Consider the following 23396-nt stretch of genomic DNA (forward strand, 5'->3'; position numbering starts at 1 on the left):
AAGTTTTGTAATTCTCCACTTTCCCCGTGTCCTCTTTCATTAAATGTCTCCATTAGACATGTCTTCTTCCAAGCTTCATTTCCTTCATTCACAGACCTTGTTTGCTCTTCGGTTTGTATTCTCAAGTGCTCTCCCTCCCTCAGTCTAACTTATATGGATTTGAGAGAAAACTGATAGGAGATGAAAGCCTTAGGAATTAGATTCTAATTCTATATGTGACTTTCATTGAAGGGAATGCCCAAGACAACCTTAGGTAAGGAACCTAGGTTGAAGAAGTTCTCAGGAATTATAAATTTCTCAAAGTCAAGTGGATTAGAAGAGGCACAGAAACCAGTGTTCACTCCTGGAGAAGCAAATACACAAGGACAATACTGCAAACAAAACTTGGGTAAGAGAAAATAACTTGGGAAGTTTACTAATTTTGGAAATTCTAGCAAGGTTGATGAGAGTAATCTGACTATGTGAGGTGGACTTTGGAAAGTTCAAACATAGGCTGAACTAAGCTGTGGAACTAGCAATTAGGTTTCCAATGAGCAGCACATAAGAATTTGACAATGAAGTTACACACTTGGGTTATTATCCACATGGAGGCACTTACGCCATGACACATTTTACAATCTCCCTGAACTTCTGAATGTTAATCTGAAGAACATGGATAAAGATGCACAGACTGCACTGGGAATGTGGCTTGTTGTAGCGTATGTGTCTTGTATGAATGAAGCCCTTGGTTCTATTCCTTAGAACCACATGAACAGAAAAGGCCAGAAGTGGCAATGTGGCTCAAGTTGTTGAGTGCTAGCCTTGAGCAAAAGAAGCACAGGGAGAGTGCCCAGGCCATGAGTTCAAGCCCCAGGACTGGCAAGAAAAATATGTACAGCCTGCATGTTGTCTGAAAACGATAAGTAAAAGGTAAAATAATAGATACACGCAAAGTGTCTAATAAATCTGTGACCACACATTTTCAATCCTGTATGTCCAGGTCTTTGCTCAATACTTAACATAACCTCAACAAATATTCTGAATGAATAAATTCATCAATGACCACTTTATAAGAAATTTAATGAAGTAGAAATTAAACCTGAAAATGGGAATGGTCAAAACTTAAAATTGAATTAGAAACCTGTAGTTAATGTTAAAGTGAAGTCTTTGTATCTCTGAGTCAAAGGTTAATGGGGGACCAGAGTATGTGAGAAGAATAGATGATAATTTGGTAGTAAGAGATTTTACTTTTTTTGAAGAAATAGGGACAAACATTGTTGATCCCCAACTTAACTAACCATTGATTTTTAACATGGACGTAGGAAAAAGGAGGTAAAAATGAGCATATACAGCCTACAGGAAAGAAAGAGTTATGCTTATGGAGATATCCGTAAACCCCAGGATGATGATTACCTGTGTAAGTAACCCTCTGTGCTTGGTCAAACAGAAGGCAAATGTGCTTTTATAATAATTCATCAGGTCATTCGGCCCCCAATTACTAGTTTACTCTAGTAACTTCACATGAAGAACTAAGTGACAATGATATGCATTCTGTGCTCTTTCTCATGATTGTTAAATCTGAGAATGTACATATTTCTTTATTTTTTGGGGGTCTGGTCATGGGGCCTGAACTCTGGGCCTGGGCACTGTCCCTCAGCTCTTCAGCTCAAGGCTAGCGCTCTACCACTTGAGCCACAGCACCACTTCCAGCTTTTTTTCTTTTTTCTTATGTGGTGCTGAGGAATCGAACGCAGGGCCTCTGGCATGCAAGGCATGTGCTCTACCACTGAGCCACCTTCCAAGCCCCTGAATGTACATATTTCTTTCCTAATTTTTGCTGCTCTTGCCTGAGATTGTGAGCAGTGTCAGAACTTCTTCATCAACAGCTACACTGTTCATGGGCCACCTATATTTGTAAGAGACAATGTGGTGGACAAGGGGCATTATGACCATTCAGTCCTCAGTCTGCCCACTGGGCTGAGAATTCGTCAGTATAGTATTCCTGAGGCTGGGCTTAGAGTATGGAATGAGGAATCTGATCTGCCATTGGGTTTGCAGTTTAGCCCCTATGAGGGCTAGATCATAGAAGATGAAGATGCAGACAATAGGTACTCCTGGATGGTAAGAAATGCCCTCCCTTTCCCCACTTTCTCTAACTCCATGTGTCCCCCTGTGCCTCCAATGAAACATTGCTAGGACATGGACAAAATAGTTGTATGTGTTTGTGGAATCTGCATAAACATGGACATTCTGATTTAGGATCAAAGTATAGTGCATATAAACAGAGTGTGTTAGAGGCAAAGTGCATCCATGCTTAAGGAGCCTCATTTAGGACTATGATAAATCCCCTCAGATGTGTAGACGGCATCCTATGTGTTCACAACTGCTGAATCCATGCAGGCTCAAAGAGCATCACTGGACTCAAGTAATGTGATTTTGCTGATTATTACTCAAAAGCCTTTAGCTTGTCTTTCTGAAACTCAGATCACAAAAAGGAGAAACCGCTATGTGTAGATGCAAAAGATAAATCCCCGGCCATCTGGAGTGAGTCCAGCAGTCATTTTCATGGTTCCTAAGAAGATATTCTCCTCACAAGACTTGCACTGTGATCATCACACCTTTCTCAATGGATTCCCATATCTCCATTTTTCTTTTGCTGTACTTGGTGCTTTCAAAATTATGAATATTTGAGGGAAAAGAAATAAAAATATGAATAGTATAGCTGGGTTCCATAGCTCAACCTTTAATTTGGACTTTTGAGATAGAGATGATGAGATCTCAGTCTGATGCCAGTCCTAGCATAAAAGATTATAAGACCCCAATTACTTCCAATGGCTGAGCACGTTGGTGCACATTTGTTATCCCAGCTACAGTGGAAGTACAATGGCTGGATAAAGTGAAGTATCTCCAGCAACCCAGGCAAGCACAAGCAGGATGGCAACCCAGGCCAGCACAAGCAGGATGGCAACCCAGGACAGCAGGGGAAATAATACCTCAAAAATAAACTGTGCATTGGTGGCTCAAACCTGGAAGTAGCTACTCAGAAAGCTCAGATATGAGTATCATGGTTCAAATCCAGCCCATGGAAGAAAGGCTGTGAAACTCTTATCTCCAATTATCCACCAGAAAATCAAAAGCGGCGCTGTGGCTCAAGTGGTAGAGCGCTTGCCTTGAGTTGAAGAGCTGAAGGACATTCAGGCACAGAGTTTAAGCCCCTGGACAGACAAAAAATACCTCAAAAATAAACAACACAAAAAGGGCTAGTTGTTCAAGTGGTAGAGTATTGTATTGCAAGAGTTAAGTTTAGTTACTGAGTTCAGTCATTAGCTCTGCTATGTATGTATGTATGTATGCATGTATGTATGCATATATATGTGTACTGTATCAAAATAAAGATTTCCATGAGAGACAAAATTAAGACATCAGAAGAAAAAGCAAAGGGCCTAACTTCATTCATAGATCCTGCATCTATAAAGCACATACTGTATACGAGTCAAAGAATTAGAATTACCCTCAGTAGTTGAATAAATCATATTCCCTGAGTAATTGCGAAACACATGTGGAGACAGAAATGACAATTTCATTGTAGGAGTATTTAACTATAATTTTTCTTCCTAGTTTTTGCAAATTACATAGTGCCCTAACAACCTACAGGAAAGAACTTTAGTCTATTAGGGTACACTCAAACACGTAGAAGTAGAGTTGGAGCAGTGGTGAGGTTCAGAAAGCAGTGGGTCTGTGATATGTCCTGCAGCCCTGTGCCATGGGGAACCATTGTCTTATCATGAAACGACATCATGAATAAACAAATTTCCCTCTATTGTCTTTATAAGACAAAGGGTTCTCTGAATTTCTATGGGAACATAGTGGCGACAGGTGCATGAGTGAGTCCAATCTAAGGAAAATTACTTGGGCCAAATGTCAAATGATGTGTGCTAATCTAGAAACAGAGTACACGTCCCCAACCAAATCTATGACATAAACTTTAACTCAATTTAGAGAATCTGGAAATCAATCTATTTTTGACAAATAAGGATTAAGAGAAGTCTGGAACTGGGCTTTGAAAACAGTGCACTTAGAGTTCTAGAGTGGATGAGTATTAGGAGTAGATCCAAAGGGAGCAGAAACTTACCCTCTTATGTTTCCTTCCTGTGCCTGCTTCAACTTTAGGTATATGAACTGTGGCAGGTAAGCTGAGAATCAGAATCCGAGGGCCTTTCTGTACGACAGGTAGATCTTCTACCAAACCTGCCATATCATCAACGCAGGATGTGAGGTGCTTGTCTCGTATGGGGATGAGTATTGACAGCACCTGGGCAGTAAGTGGAAAAAGAGCTCACAGCAGAAACAGATGGACCTCACTATGGTTCCTTAAAAAGGAAGAAAAGAAAAAAAAATTCTCTTTAGGAATTTTCGAATATCAACTCTTAGGTAGAACAAAAGGCAATTTAACGTGAGAAAAATTTCAAGTTAAGTACTTCTGAATTGAAAGATGCAGTTTGTGATACTTTATTAGGAAAATTTCCTTATTTTTAACTATTTGTCCTGATTTTACATTTTAAGAACTTCATATGTTTGAATGCAATACAAAATACTGTGCTAAAAGGCTTAGAGGCCAAACAAAGAACCTACCAGCTCTCTTTCAAGGAACCAGTTACTTCTGGCCATTGCAGTTTTTTCTTAATTCCCTCCATATTCGCAAATATTATGCATATGTCATTGTTCATTCATTACATAGTCTACATATTCTGTGAATATATTACTGGGAAGAAAATCAGTTAGAATGAGAGTTCCCATAGAGACTTATGTCTTTGACAAAAATGAATCCATCTTTTCTCAGGGCGTTTTGCTCTAGCCATGGTCCTCAATTCTTGGTTCCATGGCTGCAACTAGGCCTTACTTTTCTTCCTCACTAGAAACAACTAAAAAGTTTTTAGTAAGGATGTTCTTTCAGTAGAAAGGCCTGAGATGGAGAGAGGAAACAGCCCTGTGAATACCTCTGAGATGGCCTGTCATCAGCTGGAGAAGTTGACTCCTGTAGTTGGACGTGTCAGTGAGAGGACAAATAAGTTGGCAGTGATTTCAGAAACTCTAAGGAAAATATCTGCTACTGGAAAAAGAGTGTCAGTTCATGTTCTAAGAAAATGTAACAGTAAAAATAACTAAGAAATCAGACAGCCCTGATCTGTCCAGGAATCTCAGACTGCCCTGACCGATTATCTCCCAATTCTATCAGGAAGCAATGTAGGTCGGGAAATAATCCAGGAATAGCGCCCTCAGCATTCCTGTGATTGGCCCCACCTACCCCAACTTATAATATGCTTGCTATGTATGATTTAACCTATCCTGTAACTGCTAAGTTAGAAAGTCCCTGCCCTTACTGGAAATGATCATTCCCCAACCAATAAACTTAAGACTAGATTTACTCCGAACCACCGACCTATCACAAAATCAGTGTTGTAATGATCCTTCCACCTGCTTCATACACAATAAAAAAACCATGCTGAACAAGAGATTGGGGCTCACAATTTCTGACCTGCTGTGTCAGGGAAGATTTGTGAGTCCAGCTCGAGCCATAATAAACGACCCTCCTGCATTTACATTGGCAACGGCTCTCTGCTGGCCTTTGGAGGGGTCTGTGTCCTGGTACATCAGCAGGAAGCAGGAGGACAGCGAGAGTCCAGAAGACAGGAGAGGCACAGGAATGAATGCACCTTTCCGTGGAGATGCCTGGGCCATGCTTATGAAGTTCCCAACATGCACGTGTTGGCCACCACGCAAGTCCCTGGAAGTCCCACTGGTCTGGGGCACACTGCCTGTTCTAGATCTACAGTCCGAACTTCCCCGGTGGCCCTGGACCTGGCTGGGCTGGAGCTGCACCCACCAGCCATGCTTCCTCCACCCTGTTGCGCATAGCCTCCCAGCCACTGCCTGGTCTTCAGCATCTATGCCAGTCTGGCTCTCTGGGGCAGGCTGAGGCTGAGGTGACCATTCCGGGTGCCCGTTCAAGTCAAGTGAGGCCAAAGCTGTGGTGGAGCCAGTCCTCACACACTTCCAGGTATGTCCAGAAAGGATTGAACGCCACTGGCCCAGTGCTGCCGTCCTCTCCATCCCCAGAGTTTACCTCCATGTCCCCACCTTTGTTGTTGAAATTGTTCAGCCACTGTGATCTTAATTTTCATTGTCCTCCTTTGCAGTACTTGAGACTCCTTCCTCTTCTCACCAGGCCACCAGGCCCCCTGGGATCCGCCCCAACAACCCCTCCTCACAGACACTCTCCACAATCAGGCAGCCTTTGGGCACGCTGCTTTCTGAGCCTCTGGCTTCCTGCCTCTTTCCTCGCTTCACCAGCTTCTGCCAAGGCCTCCTCTCCCCTCCACACTGCACCAAACCCCAACCCCAGTGTGGCCTCCCATGTGGCCTACACTCATCTCCCTACCATGCCCAATCCAACCCCAGTGTGGCCACTGCACTGGAGAAGACAACTAAGGTCCAGCAGAAGCAAAGATGCCACAGTGTACAGCTGGCTGAGAACGGGAGGCAGCATAGGTCTCTCTGATCATCTTCTCTTCACTTACTCACGTATTAATTGAATTTAGTATTTAATTTTTGGTACACAAAATCTCATAAGTATCTTCTTATTAAGCCTTTGCAGAATAGCTGGTAGAAATGCAGTCCCAAAATTCCGATTGTGTGTTGTTTAATTTTTTTTGAGATTCAGAGATGTTTTAAGTAGTTATAATCATCATGAATTCTCATTTTCATAGCAGAGCGCTATTCGGAAAATAATTATTTATGCATCTATTATCAATTATTTACATGACTTGAAACTTAAAGTTTCAAATATTACAGGAAGATCTTTGATTCATGTTGAGTCTATGTGAGTAGGTTGAGCTGTTGCATACATTCATTGTGTGTGTGTGTGTGTGTGTGTAAGGGGTGTATATGTATTATTGAAATCAGGGATAAGGATGAGCACTGGTCTGAACTTGTTTCCTTTTTCTGAGATATATGGTATTTCTGTGTTTGTGGTAGGCTCTGACTGCTTGCCTTTGCCGGATGTGCACTTTGCAGTTTTTTTTTTCAAATAAGCTTCTTATTTCTTATTGAGCAGATAGGGCTCTGATATTGCTTTGCCTTTAATCTGCCAGCTAGGATCTTATTTTCCTCTTTAAAAATTAACATACAATATAAATTTTATCCCCTGTCTGATTTTCCCTTTAATTTACATTTTGAAATAAGTAGTATAAGAAGTTTGAGCTCTGTATTCATGAAGTTTGAATTTTCTGTTTAATGTAATAACTGCACACATTTGTTAGCACAAAGATCTTAAATTTCTTTTGTAGTTTTAGTTTAAAATACCCTCCTCCATGTTTTTAGCATGGGAAGACAAACAATTCCTAGTAAAAATGCTAACAATTTATCCTTTAACTATCAGATAATTCATAATTAATGTCTAGTGGCAAATGAATACATTTGCTGAATAAATTTCCTTGATAGACCCGTGCACAAAAATACCCCTCATAGGTGCTGAGAAGGTAGATCAGTGGTAGACAGATTACCTTGCATGCATGAGGCCCTGGGTTTGATTCCTCCTCACCAGGTAAGCAGAAAAAGCCAGAAGTGGTACTGTGGCTTGAGTGGTAGAGTACTAGTCTTGAGCTGAAGAGCTGAGGGCAGCGACCAGGCCCAGAGTTCACCACCAGCGACAAAAATAAATAAATAAACAAATAAATATATAAATGAATAAAAAAATAAAACAAACTCATACACAAGTAAATTAATTTCAAAGGTTGATTACTATTTTAGTTAGGGGCAGGATGCCAAGATATAGCAGACCTCTGTCCCAAAGCTTCAAGAAGGATTTCAACAGTTGACAAATATTGAAAACAAAAAGTAAAAAAATATAGCTCTGCTAATAACATATAGAATCTCCATTCAAACAGAAAGAAGTACTATGAATGAAATACTTTTTATAACATTTGTTAAGAGATTTTGGCTCTATATTAATTATCATATCAATTGACCTTTGAAAACTCTATAGGTGGGCCTGTATCTCAAGGGCCTCTAACTAAAACTGGAGGAGAGAATCATCAACCTGGACTTTTAAAAATTTTTATTGTTAATGTAGTGGACATGCGGGTCACCATTTTGTAATTTACATAATGAGTTCATTTCATGTTCCATAATCTCATCACTTCTTTGCTCTCTCTCTGTTTTTCCCTCCTTTCCCTGCCCACAAGTGGTATAGTTGATTGTCAACATAATATCTACAGTGTATCACTGCTGCATTTGTTTCCTCGTTCTCCTTGAATTTCTGTGGCTCCCTCACTGCCCAGAAATGGATAAACAAAAAAAGAAAAATCCATCGTTTCCAATTCCTTTAATTCATTTCAATATAAATATCAGTAGTTTTATGAGATTGTCAGGCTCTGTCTGCACATCCCGAACACTTATACTTCCTATTCCCAGTCATAACTCCCACCAGATTCTAAGATCCACAAAATAATTCTGTTCACTTTCCACACAAGAAGAAGCTGAGATTCAGAAAGATTAAGTAACTTACTGGAAATACTGGGCTGAGCATAGTGGCTCACTCCTATAGCCTTACCTACTCCAGAGAGTGAGATCTGAAGATCATAATTTGAAACCAACCAAGGTTGACATATACCTTACATGTTTATCTCGTTAACCAGCAGAAGTCAAGAAATTGTGTGATTCAAGTGGTACAGCTAGAATGCCACCAGACTTGAATGGGAAACCTAAAGATAGTGCCAATAGGATGATTTTTAAGAACCAATGCTGCCCCATACAAAAATCTGAGACACCATACACACACCTTTAAAAAGATGTTAGTACTGAAACCCAAATAGTTTTTTTAATTTTTATGTTTAGTTATTACCTTTATTGAGATATGACTTGATAGTCTTTGCTGATGAGCCACAATTTAGAACTTTGTTGTAATTATATCCATGTCTGTGCCAGAGAAACATTCTCCTAGTTGTCTTCCCCCGTTTCTAGCAACAATAAGTTGTCTCGTCTTGGCCCAGTTTCAAGTTCATTGTTCTAGTAGATCACAACCATCCTAATAACAAGGGTTATAGGTGGTAACTACTGTACTGGACAATACCTGCCTTGGGAAAATTTTTCAAATTTTTCCATTCAGTGGAGGTTGTTAGGATACACCCATGATTACTTTGTGCTCAGTATTGGGAACTTTTTAGGTCCAGGAATTCAGGGCAAGCACTGTGTGCTATTTCATACTTGTTAACTTTAATTTCAGCTTCCTATTATCTACATTAAGCATTGTGTGAAGAGAAAAATTGCCCCTAGGAGACAGAAACACAGTACTAACTGTTGTTCTCAAAACACAAGAGGAGGGAAAGAAGTTCTGAAAGAGGCATATAGCTTAGACAATGAGTTCTTAGAAACTTGGGCTGCCTGTTAATCTTAACTTCAACATAGAAAGTCAGAGCCTGCAATGGCTTGTAAGCTCCATTTGTATTCCTGAGCATGCGGCTCCCTTCCCCTCAGCCCTTCTGATCCTTTACATCAGGGTTTCTTAGTGTGTCTTAATGTGTTCCTGTTAGTTCAGTGCACAGGTTAAAAAATTAAGCATGCCCAACCATGGGTTTCCATTGCCCTAGTAGATGTTTTGCATTTTAGGACATTCCTTCCAGGGAACTCTCTTCTTGGGCCCTCATGTGCATATGATCACAGAAGCGAATGTCTCACAAACCATGGAACGCAGTTGTTCAATGATGTTAACTCACACAGAGGCTCAGCCAGGTTGGTTTAGGAGCCTTTGTGAGAGGCCTTGGACTAGGCACTGTGGCAACATTGACAGTAATTCCTCAGAGCAATACCACTGATTAGAGGGCTATGGAGAGGTAAAAGGAGAGTGAATTTAACCAAGTTCTTATCCCAGAGAGAGAGAAATAGATTAGACAGAATGATAGGAGAATGATTTAAAAGAAAAGAAGAAAAATGGAAATAAAAATTTAAATTTAAACAGTGAAACACTTAAAAATTATGTAAGTTTAAAGAAATGGTATTGAGAGAAGGATAAAATCAGAGGAGGTGAGGGATAGGAGACATGAAAAACTAAAAAATAAAAGTGCTTAAAATTAGTTATTAAAAAATTAAGGCTGGGAAAGTGGCTCAGTGGTAGAGTGCTTGCCTTGCATGCATGAGGCTCTGGGTTCGATTCCTCAGCACCACATAAGCAGAAAAAGCTGGAAGTAGCGCTGTGGCTCAAAGTGGTAGAGCACTAGTCTTGAGGTGAAGAGCTGAGGGACAGTGCCCAGGCCCAGAGTTCAGGCCCCATGCCCAGCAAAAAACAAACAGACAAACAGGAAATTATATAGGTATAAAGATATAATATTGCTACTAAAGAATTATGCCTAAGAGCTTATGAATTGAGTAATAAATTTCTGGATTAAGTGTATATACCATGGGGTATAAGGTCTAATAATTGATGATGGGTATATATATGGGGATGAGCAGAATATCAATTAAGTCACTCAAAAAAGAAAGAAAGAGTAAAAAACAGAAAATAAAAAAGTACCAAAAGATCAGAAGATATAAAAAAAAGCACACACACACATACACCTAAAATAAAAATTATGAGAGGAAAAGAAAGATTAATAGAAAACAATTTTTAAAAAGGTACAAAAAGAGTTATTTTTTGGAGAGGGGATGGGAAGATCCTTTATCTCCACTGTGTCCATAACCAGTCTCTTGGTGCAGTCTCAGGTCTGCTTGTGGTGTTTGGTTTTCCTGTGGCTTGATTGGATTCTTAAGTCAGTTTGTTTGAGCAGGCAGAAAAATGCTGTGATTTACCCAGGATTTTGTGATCCTCTTTCCAGGCTAGTTCAATGGGAGGGAGATCTGCTTTGAGTATCACAAAACAGGGAGATGGCTGTTTCCTCTAGTTTCGAGATGCTGTGATGAGGATAGGTTCTGGGTAGGGTTGAGGTTTTTCAGCAAACTAGCTTTTCCCTGAGGGGCTAGCTCCAGAGACACTCCAAGAGCCCAGCCTGGCTCCATTCTCAGGGTTTGTGTTTACTGAATTTTAGTTGATTTTCTAGGCTGCTGTAGGGAGGGGCAGCCTCTGGTTCTGTTTACACAGTGAAGAAAGTCTCTCCTAAGGTGGGAGGCGGATCTTCCTCTGTCTGGGCTGGGTGATTTTCCCCTGGGTGGAGCTGAGCCTGGCAGGTTAGGTCAGGTTCTTGTGACCTGCTAAATGACTCTTTTCTTTTCTTCCAAGGCCTGAGTTGTAGCTAGTTGCTCAGAGGGGCCTTTGTCAGTATGGAAGATGGAGATCTCTGGTGGTTGGGGAGGGATGGCTTTCCCTCCTCTGCTCCCTGAGAAGGAGTGAGGATGTCAGGTTTCTACTCATTCCAGAGTGTTGTTTCCTGAGTTGTCTCTGGTGTGTGATCTGCAGGATGAAGATATCTGCTCTTTGTCAGTTCTTGCTGGTGATGAGTAGAATCTGCTCACCCTCTGTGTCTGGTGCTGTTTCTCTCTGTTATAGGTATGGCCACTACGGCCACTGTCACTGCCGCCACATCCGTTGCAGCCTTGGCTACCAGCAAGAGCTCAGTTTTGCCTCCTTGTGTGGATTTTCCCTCTCTGGCCAAACTCTCTGTACCTGATGGCACACTTGGGGTGATTCTGTAGCCTAGGACTGTTCACTAAACAGTGTTTTGGAACACTAAAACTGCTTTCTATGCTGGAGCTTGTTTAGCCTCCAGTTTCTCCTTTGCCATCTGCCTCTGAACATCGCTAATGAGATTCTTATCTCCAATTAGCAATCAGAAAACTAGAAGTGGACTCTGGTGGAGTGCTTCACTTCAGTTGAAGAGCTCAGGGACAGCACCGAGAGTTCAAGTCCCATGACTGATAAAAAATAGAAAGAAAGAAAACAAGTGAGTGCCCAGAGCCAGTGGCTCATACCTGTAAGTCTAGTTAGTCAGAAGGCTGAGATCTAAGGATCAAGGTTCAACACCAGCTTGGTCAGGAAAATCTATGAGATTCTTATTTTCATTTAACCACTGAAACCCATAAGTGACCATGTAACTCAAAGTGGTAGAGCACTAGCTTTGAGCACAAAAGTTCAGGGGCAAGATCCAGGACCTGAGTTCAAGCCCCACAACTGACAGAAAAAAAAGAAAAAGGAATGAGAAGCTACCTTAATGAAATAACTAGACAAGTACAATATACAGAATAATTCCTCCCTTCCTTCTTTTCTTCCTTCCATATGTTCACATCCTTCCCTCGGTTTTATCCTAGAACTTAAACTCAGGGCCTCATGTGCTTTAGGTAGGTGCTCTACCAGTTCAGCCATACACCTGCCTTTTTGCATTAGTCATTTTTGTTTTTGTTGGTCATGTGTCTTAAAATCTGTGCCTGGGTGCTGTCCCTGAGCTCTTCAGCTCAAGGCTAATGCTTTACTGCTTGAGCCACAGCACCACTTCTGGTTTTCTAATTGTTTATTGGAGATGAGTCTCACGAACTTTCCTGCCTGGGATGGCTTTGAACTGTGATCTACAGATCTCAGCCTCCTGAGTAGCTAAGACTACAGGCATGAGTCACCTGCACCCAGCTCTGCTTGAGACATTTTTGTGGTATGGTTTTATGTTTATGACCAGGCCATCATGGACCACAATCCTTCTTTTTACCCTTTCTGAGTAGATGAAATAAAAAGCACAATGCATTGGTTTCAGATATTGATTGAGATCCAATATTGTGAATGTTTTGCCTGGGCTAGCATCAAATCATAGTCCTCTCTGCATTAGTCAACACACAGCAGATAGCATTACAAATGTGAGCTCCCATGCTTGGCTCAAATTTCTGACGACTAAAACATATGAATAAAATTTTAATAATTTCAAATGATGAATTTGGGGACAATGGGTGCTCTTACTTGCCTAGTTTCAAATTTCACCAAAAGTCCCAAATATTAACTTTTGATTTCCTGGAGTAAATCAAATAAGAAGATAAACTTTTATTTTATTTTTTCTTTTTTTGGGTCCGATCGTGGGGCCTGAACTCTGGGCCTGGGTGCTGTCCGTCAGCTCTTCAGCTCAAGTCTAGTGCTCTCTACCACTTGAGCCACAGCACCACTTCTGGATTTTTTCTTTTTGCTTATGTGGTGCTGAGGAATTGAACCCAGGGCCTCAGGCATGCAAGGCAAGCACTCTACCACTGAGCTACCTTCCCAGCCCAAACTTTTAAAAGCAATTAACTAAAGAAAAAAGTTAAACAGAAAACATCCTTACCATTACAACTTTGGATTTAACACCTTGTCAAACATTGCTTATATCATAGTTGTTTTTTTCTGGGCAGTATATTCCATACACGAATCACGCCACCACCAAAGTCGAGGGCTAAACACCCTATTGGCTGTAGGTACACATACAAGGGAAGGCATGGCCCAGCAGCATTGTAGGTGGTAATGTCCCAACATAGGACTTGAAGGGTTAGGGCAGCTTAAATAGAGCTTTTTCCTTAGGAATAATACTCTATTAAGCCATACCTCTTTTTCTGGGTTTATCACTGATTAATTGGAGACAAGTCTCATGGACTTTCCTGCTTGGGCTGGCCTGAAATCATGCTTCTCAGATCTCAGCCTCCTAAACTGTGAGGATTATAGGCATGAGCCACCAATGTCTAAATCAATTATTCCTTTAACAAAAATCAAAATGGCTACAGTATGGTTTAACAGAGAGCTTGAATCCTTATCAGTTTTGCTCCTGACCTGCTATTCTAATAGGACCCCACAAAATTCACATTCAATTCTCCACTGAAGTAGAGGGTTTCCATTGCATGCTCTGCAGCATCATAAATCACTTGCTGGTGAGGAAAAATACCTCTTTTCCATAGGAAATGCTCAATAAATTCTGATTATTGAATAATCATAAACCTAGGAGATGGAAAATACCACTATCCAATCACATATTTTTTTTGTTCATTGTGGTACTTGAACTCAGGGTCTGGGTACAGTCCCTGATCCATTTTCTAGCACTCTACCACTTGAGCCACAACCCCACTTCTGTGTTGATTTTTTGTTGTTATTGTTCATGGGGCCTGATATCTGGGTCTGGGCGCTGTCTCTCAGCTCTTCAGCTTATAGCTAGCACTCTACCAATTGAGCCTTAGCACCACTTCCAGCTTTTTCTGCTTATGTGGTGCTGAGGAATTGAACTCAGGGCCTCATGCTTGCAAAGCAAGCACTCTACCACTGAGCCAACTTCTTAGCCCCCCACTTCCGGTTTTTGAGTGATTCACTGGACCTAAGTATCTCATAGGGACTTTTCTGCCCGGGCTGGGTTTAAAACATAATCTTTCCATCTCAACTTCCTGAGTAAGATTATAGGCATGAGCCATCTGTCCATGGCTCCATCCACATTTTTGTACAAGTGAATAAAGCTCAGTGATAAAGTGTCTTCCTCTTTAACCAAAAGCAGGTAAATAACCAAAATTGAATTTGAAATTCAGTTGAATCTGAGTCTATATTCTTAACAACTGGGTTGTAAGTTATTTGATCTTTGCACAGGTTTGTTAGTAGATACAGCACAAATGTCATGAATTTTCTATTTCTAATGGCCCATGACACAAAGTTGGGTGTGGTATGGCAAGCCTGTAATTCCATCACTTGGGAGGCTTAAGCAGAAGCCTGGTAAGTTCAAGACCATTTTGGCTATGTAGTAAGATGCCATCTCAGAAGGGCAGAAAGTAAATGGCTCCTGAATATATAAGCCTTGGCAGTTACTTTCCCATCTTCTGTGTCTACAATGAGAAGCTTAAGACTCTCCAAGGCCAAACAGAAAGCATGACCCAAAAGACTAACCCAAAACACCTGGATACCAGTTGTGTCGACTCATTCTTGGGCCAATAAAGTGTCACCCAAAGGCACTATTGAATAGTTGGGTCTATGTCCCCTCTTCTTCTCTCCAGAAGAGCCATTTCAAAATCATCATTCCTAGAAATGAGAAGACAGCAGTGATAGTAGGATTTCCATTCCAGCATATTTACAGGTCAGTGAGCACTTAGACATTGGCAACTATAATATTAAGTGACTAGCAAGTGGCACACAGACCTGAAGAAACTCATAGTTCATAGTATATGTTCTGTGAATTAGAACTAATTAAGTTTGCTACCATAGCTACAGCAGGTGCAGTACCAGTTTGGGGATGGCAGCAGCATCCTTAGCTCCAGCCCCTTGACCTCTGGAGTGCATCATGAAACCCAGCCACCCTTCACAAAGGCCGAGAGAGAAGGAGGCCACCATTGAATGCTAGGCTCTTATGGTATGTCATGAGACCATCACCTCACTTCTGTTTCCTGGCTGGATAAGTTGGGGCTGCATGCCTGTGTCACTTCACTCCTGATTCTGGTCTGGGTGGGTAGGTGCCGTGTGCCTGTACCACCTCACTCTCGCTTCTGGTCTGGCTGCTTGGGGGCCCGTGCCCGTGTCACCTCACTCCTACTTCCAGTCTAGGTGAGTGGGTGGTAGTGTGCTTGTGTCACCACACTCCTGCTTCTGGTGTGCATGAGTAGGGGAGTAGGGATCATGGTGCCTGTGTCACCTCACTGCTGATTCTGGTCTGGGTGGATAGGAGCCATGTGCTTGCACCACCTCACTGCTCCTTCCTGGCTGGATGAGTCTGGGCTAATGCCCTCTTCACCTCACTCCTGCTTCATTTCTGGGTGAGTGGGGGCCATGTACCTATGTTTCCTCACTCCTGCTTCAGGTCTGAGTGAGTGGGGGTTGTGTGCCTGTGTTACCATACTCCTGCTTTTGGTCTAGGTGAATAGGGGAGTAGGGGCCATGTGTCTGCACCACCTAACTCGTACTTCCAGTCTGGGTCAGTCCGATTAGCTCTGAAGTAATTACTCTCTCCAGATGCTGTTTACCATCATGGACTGCAGCCCATGCCAGAGGTTAGACTTTTCCAATTCTCATAGCAAAGCATGACATTAAGGGATTAAGATGGCACCATGCTAGGTTTAAGAACTATGTTATAAAGTTGTGCATGTGTGTGCGCATGTGCACTGGTCTTGGGCCTTGAACTCAGGCTCTGAAGTGAATCTGAGATATTTGATTAAGGTAGAGCTCTACTGCTTGAGCCACAGCTCAACATATTGCATTTTTGTGGTTAATTGGGACTAAAATTCTCCCAGATTTTCCTGTCTGGACTAGCTTTGAACATTATCCTCGGATCTCAGACTTTTCAGTAGCTAGGATTTACAGGTGTGAACTATGGGCGCCTCTGCTTGATTGCCATCCAGAGAGAATTGTGCTTAGTAAGTGTTCTGGAGTAAAAAGATTTGAACTCTTCAAATGAGCAGTGGTGAAAATACTCAGGTTCTAGCCTGGCATTGGTGGATCAGGCCTCTAATTCTACAGATTCAGGAATGTGAAATCTGAGAATTGCAGTTTGAAATCAGTGTGTGGAGGACAGAGTCCTTGAGACTCTTTATCTCCAACGAACTACCACAAACCCGGAAAGTGGCACTGTAACTAAGTGGTAGAGCACCAACTTTGAACAAAAACGCTCAGGGACAGCACTTAGGCCGTGAGTTCAAGTCCAATGAGCACAAAAACGAAACAAATCAAGAAAAAAACCTGGGTTCTTCAGTAAGAGTTTTTCATTATAAATATCACTTTCCCATTATATTAAGCTCTGTCATAGGTACATGAATTTTAGGGTATTAAGAAACTTATCTAAAAATATAGGCAGCATTGTGTGTATGTGTGTGTGTGTGTGTGTGTGTGTGTGTGTGTGTGTGTGTGTGTTTGCCAGTCCTGAGGCTTGAACCTGGGTCCTTAATCTCTTGATTGGATTTTTTTCCATTAAGGCTGGTACTCTGCCACATGGTCCACAGCTCTACTCCCAGATCTTTTTAATTCTTATTTGGAGATAACAGTTTTACACACTTTTCTGCCTGTGGAGGCCGATTCTGGAATGTGATTATTTGAATCCTGCTATAAAATATGTGTGTGCATATAGCTCTACTATAAGGCTGACTTACGTTTCTTCAGGTGTATATGTAGGATTAATAGGCATTCTGCTTTGCATTTCCTTGATTATTAAAGATGTTGAATGTTTTCATGTATTCCTTAGACACCTATATCTGTTTTGGGGAATGATCTAATCAATTCACTTGGCTATTTATTGATAAGATTGTTCTTAGGTTGTTTCATTTTTTTGAGTCTATACATCTAGATTTTAGGATTTCTTCTGTTACTCAAAAGGCAGGAGTTTAGGCTTATTTTACTTAATCTTAGCAAAGATGACTTGTGAGCTTCAAATTATTTAATAGATGATTGATTAAAAATGATCAGAAGGATGTGGCTTGCACAGGAGAGTGCCTGCCAACAACTACAAGTTCTGAACTCAGACTTCAAGGTCTATAAAAAAAGAGATATATTTTATTATTTTAAAACAATAAAATTTAATCAGTTATATACTCTCAAAATATGTAATTCTAAATATTTCATTATTATTCATGGTAAAACTATTGCAAATTTTAGCATAAGCTAACAATTTTAGTTTCTATTTTTTCCTTGGTAATCATTCAAGCCAACAAAACTGATAAAATACAGCTTTGGCCAGGTGGTGGTGGCTCATGTCTGTATTTCTAGCTACTCAGGAGGCTGACATCTGAGGATTGCAGTTCAAAGTCCGCCTGAGCAGCAAACTCTGTGAGGCTTATCTCTAAATAACTACCAGAAAAATAGAAGTAGTGCTGTGGCTCAAGTGGTAGAGTGCTTTCCTTGAGCTGAATAGCTGAGGGTCTTCCCCCAGGCCACAAGATCAAGCCCCATGACCAACCAAAAACAAAACAATACAAAACAAAAATCCAACTTTATAGGAAGAGGAAGAATCTCCAAGTTTTTATTCAAGATTTTTTAATGCTTGTGGCAAATGATTTATCCAGTAGAAAGTGGACAGCTTATATCTGAAATTGTGATAAAATTGTTACTATGTGGTTGATTTTCTCCCATTTATAATTTCATTCATCTAACATTGTTGAAGATGAAAAATCCATCAAGGACATGACATACTATTTGGCAAAACTGGTAAGTTGAAATGACTATTTTTTTCCCAAGTTTGGCAAAGTAACTGTGGTTTTCCTTCCCTCCCCAGGATTTGAACAATGAAAAAAATTTTCCCAAAAGTGAGGAAGACAGCTCATATTCAAATAATTCGAAGATAATGAAAAGAATGTTTACGACAAATAATATATTTAATTTTGAACCTTCCTCTCAAGAAACTTCCAATAAACTTAGCAAAAATTGGTTATAGGTATTTATATCAAAGAGCTCACTGCAGGTGCCTCATACCTATAATTTGTTACTCAGAAGGATGAGATCTGGGATTGAGATTGGAGCCAGCATGGAAAAGCAATAATTGCATGGATGATGTCCCCTGCTGTTAGATCATATGTGCCTTCCTCCCATCCTCAATGTGAAGCTGTCTCCCCACATTACCATCCTCCTGAAATATTGACATTATCATTGTAATTTCTGGTTTTCTCCTTCAGCATGAAAGGTTCATGGAGCAGGCCACTTGCAGCTGTATTCACATCTGTTTCTCCAGTTGCCTACAACATTGCTTGGTCCTTAGTGCTTAGTAGCCTTGTGTAGATGAAACTGCCCTGCTCATGTAATCTCAGAATTCAGTCAGGAAAGCTCATCAAGCTGTGATCTTGTGGTTAATAGTTAATTCTTCTAATTATTTTTTTCTTCTTTGTGTATCTAAAGTCCATGTAAGGGTGAGATCAGTGGCTGACACCTATCTGTTGTAATGGCAAAGTTGACTGTGACATCATAGAAGTTTATTGTGAAGCTGCATGAAGACTCATCTACCAAAGCACTGCAAATCGTAGCCTTCCACATCCAGGGGTAGATTTAACAGCTCTGCAATCAAACCATCATTCGCTCTCTGCTGGATTCAGACTCAGCCTCCTATTTAAAATAAAGAAAAATTCAAGACATGTTTTTTATGTCACTGAATTATGTAAATGTCCCTCCAAACAAAAAAATAAGAATGCCATTAGTGGAATGTAAATACAAGGCAAGGAATAAAACAAGCATAAAATTTCCTAGGGAAAAAATCAAAAGTTGCATCTGCTACAAAAGTTGGTCCTTAAAACTAGGACTGGATTCTGACACCAGTAATCCTAATATAATATAAGGTAATGAAAGTTTTATTTTTGTGCCAGTCCAGGGGTTTGAACTTGCACTCAGAGATCTGAGTTCTCTTGCTCAAGGCCAACAATTTACTACTTGAGTCATAGCTCCACTTCTTGTATATTTGGTAGTGTAGTGGTAATAAGTATTTCCCACATTTTTCTGCCTGTGCTGGCTTCAAACTGTGATCCTCGATGTCAGCCTCCTGAGGAGGATTACAGGCATGAGCCACCAGTACCAAGCTAAAAGTTACTTTTGTGAAATATAAAAATAAGATATATAAAGCAACATAAACAAAAAAAACATTAGAACAACAAAACTGAAACAAGTTATATAAAAGATATAAAAAGACAAACACGAAGGCCCCGACTTCAAGCTTCAGGAACAGCACAAAAGAAATAAAGAAGTGTAGAAGAAGAGAAGAAATAGTCAGTGACAGACTTTTAAATTAATCAATCACAAAATTTTGCAAAGTAGCAGGGTATAAAATTAACCCTCAAAAATCAATGGCTTTTCTGTACGCCAATAATGAGAAAAGTGTGGCTGAAATTAGGAAAGCAACTCCATTTGTAATAGCCCCACAAAAAATAAAATACCTAGGAATTAACTTAACCAAAGAAGTGAAGGAACTCTATGATGAAAACTTTAAAATCTTGAAAAAGGAAATCAAAACATAACTTAGAAAATGGCAAAACCTCCCATGATCCTGGACAGGAAAGATTAAAATCCTGAAAATGGCAATACTTCCCAGGGCTATCTACAAATTCAATGCGATACCTATCAAAATTCCAACGTCATTCTTCAAGGAAATATAAGAGGAAATCCAAAAATTCATATGGAACAATAAAAGACCCCCAATATCAAAAATGCTCCTCAACTGAAAGAACACTGCTGGAGGAATATCAATACCAAATTTCATACTCTACTATAAAGGCATAGTATTCAAAACAGCTTGGTACTGGCAAAAGAACAGACCTCAGGACCAATGGAATAGATTTGAAAACCCAGAAATGAACCTACAGACCTATAGCCAACTAATCTTCGATAAGGGAGCTAAAATAATAGAATGGAAGAAAGACAGTATCTTCATTAATTGATGCTGGCAAAATAGGTTAACTGCTTGTAGAAAACTAAAGCTAGATCCTTATATATCACCCTGCACCAGAATCAACTCCAAATGGATCAAAGACCTCGGAGTCAAAGAGACACTCTGAAAACATTACAGGATGGAATAGATGAAACCCTAGGTCTCCTTGATTCAGGCCGAAATTTTCTGAATAGAGAGCCGGAAACACAACAAATCAAAGAAAGGTTGGACAAATGGGATTGCAAGGAGTTGCAGAGCTTCTGCATGGCAAAGGACATAGCTAGCAAGAATTATAGAAAGCTTACGGATTGGGAGAAGTTCTTCACTAGCCATAGAACGGACAAGGGTCTCATATCTAAAATATACTTGGAACTCAAAAAATTAAATCCCCCAACAACAAATCCTCAAAGAAACAACTGCCCAATAAATAAGTGGGCTAAAGATTTAAAGAGAAACTTCTCTGAAGAAGAAAGAAGGATGGCCAATAGACACATGAAGAAATGCTCAACCTCCCTAACCATAAAAGAAATGCAAATCAAAACAACATTGAGAAACCACCTCACCCCAGTTAGAATGGATATAATCAAGAACTCTAACTACAACAGATGCTGGAGGGGATGTGGACAGAAGGGAAACTTACTTCATTGTTGGTGGGAGTGTAAACTTGTTCAATCACTTTGGATAGCAGTATGGATGTTCCTCAAAAGACTTCACATAGAGCTCCCCTATGACCTAGCAATTCCACTTTTGGGCATTTACCCAAATGTTTACAAACAAGACCACACTAAAGCTACCAGCACAACTATGTTTATTCCAGCGTTATTTATCATAGCTAAGATATGGAACCAACCCAGATGCCCCTCAGTAGATGAATGGATCAAGAAAATATGGTATATATACACAATGGAATTCTATGCCTCCATCAGAAAGAATGACATTGCTCCAGTTGTTAGGAAATGGAAAGGCTTGGAAAAAATTTTATTAAGTGAAGTAAGCCAAGCCCAAACCAACATAGGTCCCATGATTTCCCTTATTTGCAATATCTAGTATATGTATGAGTCAAGCAGAAAAGGTCAGATAATGTGATGTTATGAAAATGAACCCTTAGATATGTATTTTAATGTTTTTTCTTTCATGCATTTGTTTCTAACGCATTTATAAGATTATTTCTTCGTTGCTTTGTATGTCCCTCCCCCACAGTATAACCCCTTCCTTCACTATATTTGATGTCGGTATAATTTGTGGAGGAGATGGGGAAAAACAAGTCGTTTAAGGATACAGGTGGACCCGTTGCAACTATGAGAAGTACAAGTTGTCATGTCGAAAACGAACTTTACAACTTCAGTACAGGGAGTAGGGGGGATTGGTTGCGGTGGCTGGGGGAGGCCAGGAATGTATGTGAAGGGTAAACAAAGGAGGAGGCTGCAATGCTTGACATCTTGCCAATGTAATTGTAACCCCTCTGTACAGTATGTTCACAAAAATTAAAATTAAAATTAAAAAAATAAATTAAACAAACATTGGTGGCTTACACATGTTGTATTAACTACATAGGAGGATAAAGTCAGAAAATAACAATTAAAGGTAAGCCCAAACAGGAAATTCCATTGGCCATTTTTCTGTGTGTGCTAGTCATGGGGGTTGAACTTGTTCTACTTTACTCTAGGCTGGAGTTTTATCAGTCTCATTAGTGGAATCACTACCAGCTAATTGGAGATAAAGAGTATCATGGAATTTCCTATGCAGTCTGGCTTCAAACTTTGATCCTCAGATTTCAGCTCCTTAAATCATTCTGTAATTTCCATTAGACTGCTATGTCCAATGATCCCCCCAAAAGAAGAAAGAAAACAGCTGGAGCTTGACGTGTGGCTCCAATGGCAGAAATGAGACAATGATTTCGGGGACATTACCAACACCTTTAGATCAATCTCCAGGAACAGTATACACAAGAATAAAATAAATAAATGAAAAGAAAGGTGGAAGAAGAAAAGAGAGAACCAATTTCAGAGGTTAAAATGAGCAAAACTGAAATAGGTTACACTTGTTCTTGTAGTTACTCAAGGGTCTCACATCTGAGGATCAGTGTTCAGGGCCAGCCAAGGCAGGGGAGTCCATGGACTCAACTCTAATTAGGCAAATATGGTTTAAAAACAAAGCCCCGAATTGAGCTGTGGCTCACATATTAGAGGTCTAGCATTAAAAATATAGTGGGACTGAACTGGGAAGCTGACTCAGTGGTCGAGTGCTTGCCTTGCATGCATGATGCCCTGGGTTCAATTCCTCAGCAACACATAAGCAGAAAAATCCAGAAGTGGCACTGTAGCACAAATGGTAGGGCTCTAGCCTCAAGTTGAAGAGCTGAAGGACAGTGCCCAGGACCAGAGTTCAGGCCCCATCATGGGCAAAAAAAATAGGTGGACCCATTGCAACAATGAGATGTACAAGATGTTATGTTTAAAAACAAATTTACAACATTGGCTCAGGAGGGTGGTTGTCAGGGCGATGGGGGTGTGGTAGGAAGATGGCTAGGGATGGGAAGGGGGAAACAAAGGGGGAGGCAACAATGCTTGATAAGAAATGTACTCATTACCTTGCTCATGTAATTGTAAACCCTCTGTATGGCATTTCCACAATAAAAAGAAAAATAAATAAATGAAAAAATAGATGAGAAAAAAATTACTGGGACAATACATAGGCTCTGATTTATAGCCCCAAGCCCAGCATACATGTGGAAATAAAAAAGATAGAAATTAAAATATGTGTTGGAAAATCCAACTAAATTTTCAAAATGAGCATGAGTTTTTGTTTCATGTGTGTAATCCTAGATACAAAGATAGATAAAATCTAAGGGTTATGGCGTCTCATCATCAAATCGCCAGCAAAACAAACAAACAAGAAAACAGAAGTGAAGCTGTGATTGGAGTTGTAAAGCACCAGTCTTGAGTGAGAAAGCTATGAAACAGTGCCCTGGCGCAGAGATCCAGCCTCAAGATCACAAAAATAGTCATAAGAAGAGAACCTGGTGCTGGTGACTCATGCCTGTAATTCTAAAACCTCAGGAGGCAGAAATATGGGAATCCAGTATAAAGGCCAATCCAAGCAGGATAGTCCAGAAGACAGTTGTTT

The 23396-nt window shown here is 40.4% G+C and overlaps 1 pseudogene; it reads left to right on the forward strand.

Moving 5' to 3' along the window:
• The first annotated feature begins 882 nt into the window (after window positions 1-882).
• Window positions 883-15797, forward strand: LOC122098027 (annotated as a pseudogene).
• The last annotated feature ends 7599 nt before the right edge of the window (window positions 15798-23396 follow it).

Source organism: Dipodomys spectabilis, unplaced genomic scaffold (genome assembly GCF_019054845.1).
Source record: "Dipodomys spectabilis isolate Male_0828 unplaced genomic scaffold, ASM1905484v1 ptg000452l, whole genome shotgun sequence".
Classification (NCBI taxonomy): domain Eukaryota; kingdom Metazoa; phylum Chordata; class Mammalia; order Rodentia; family Heteromyidae; genus Dipodomys; species Dipodomys spectabilis.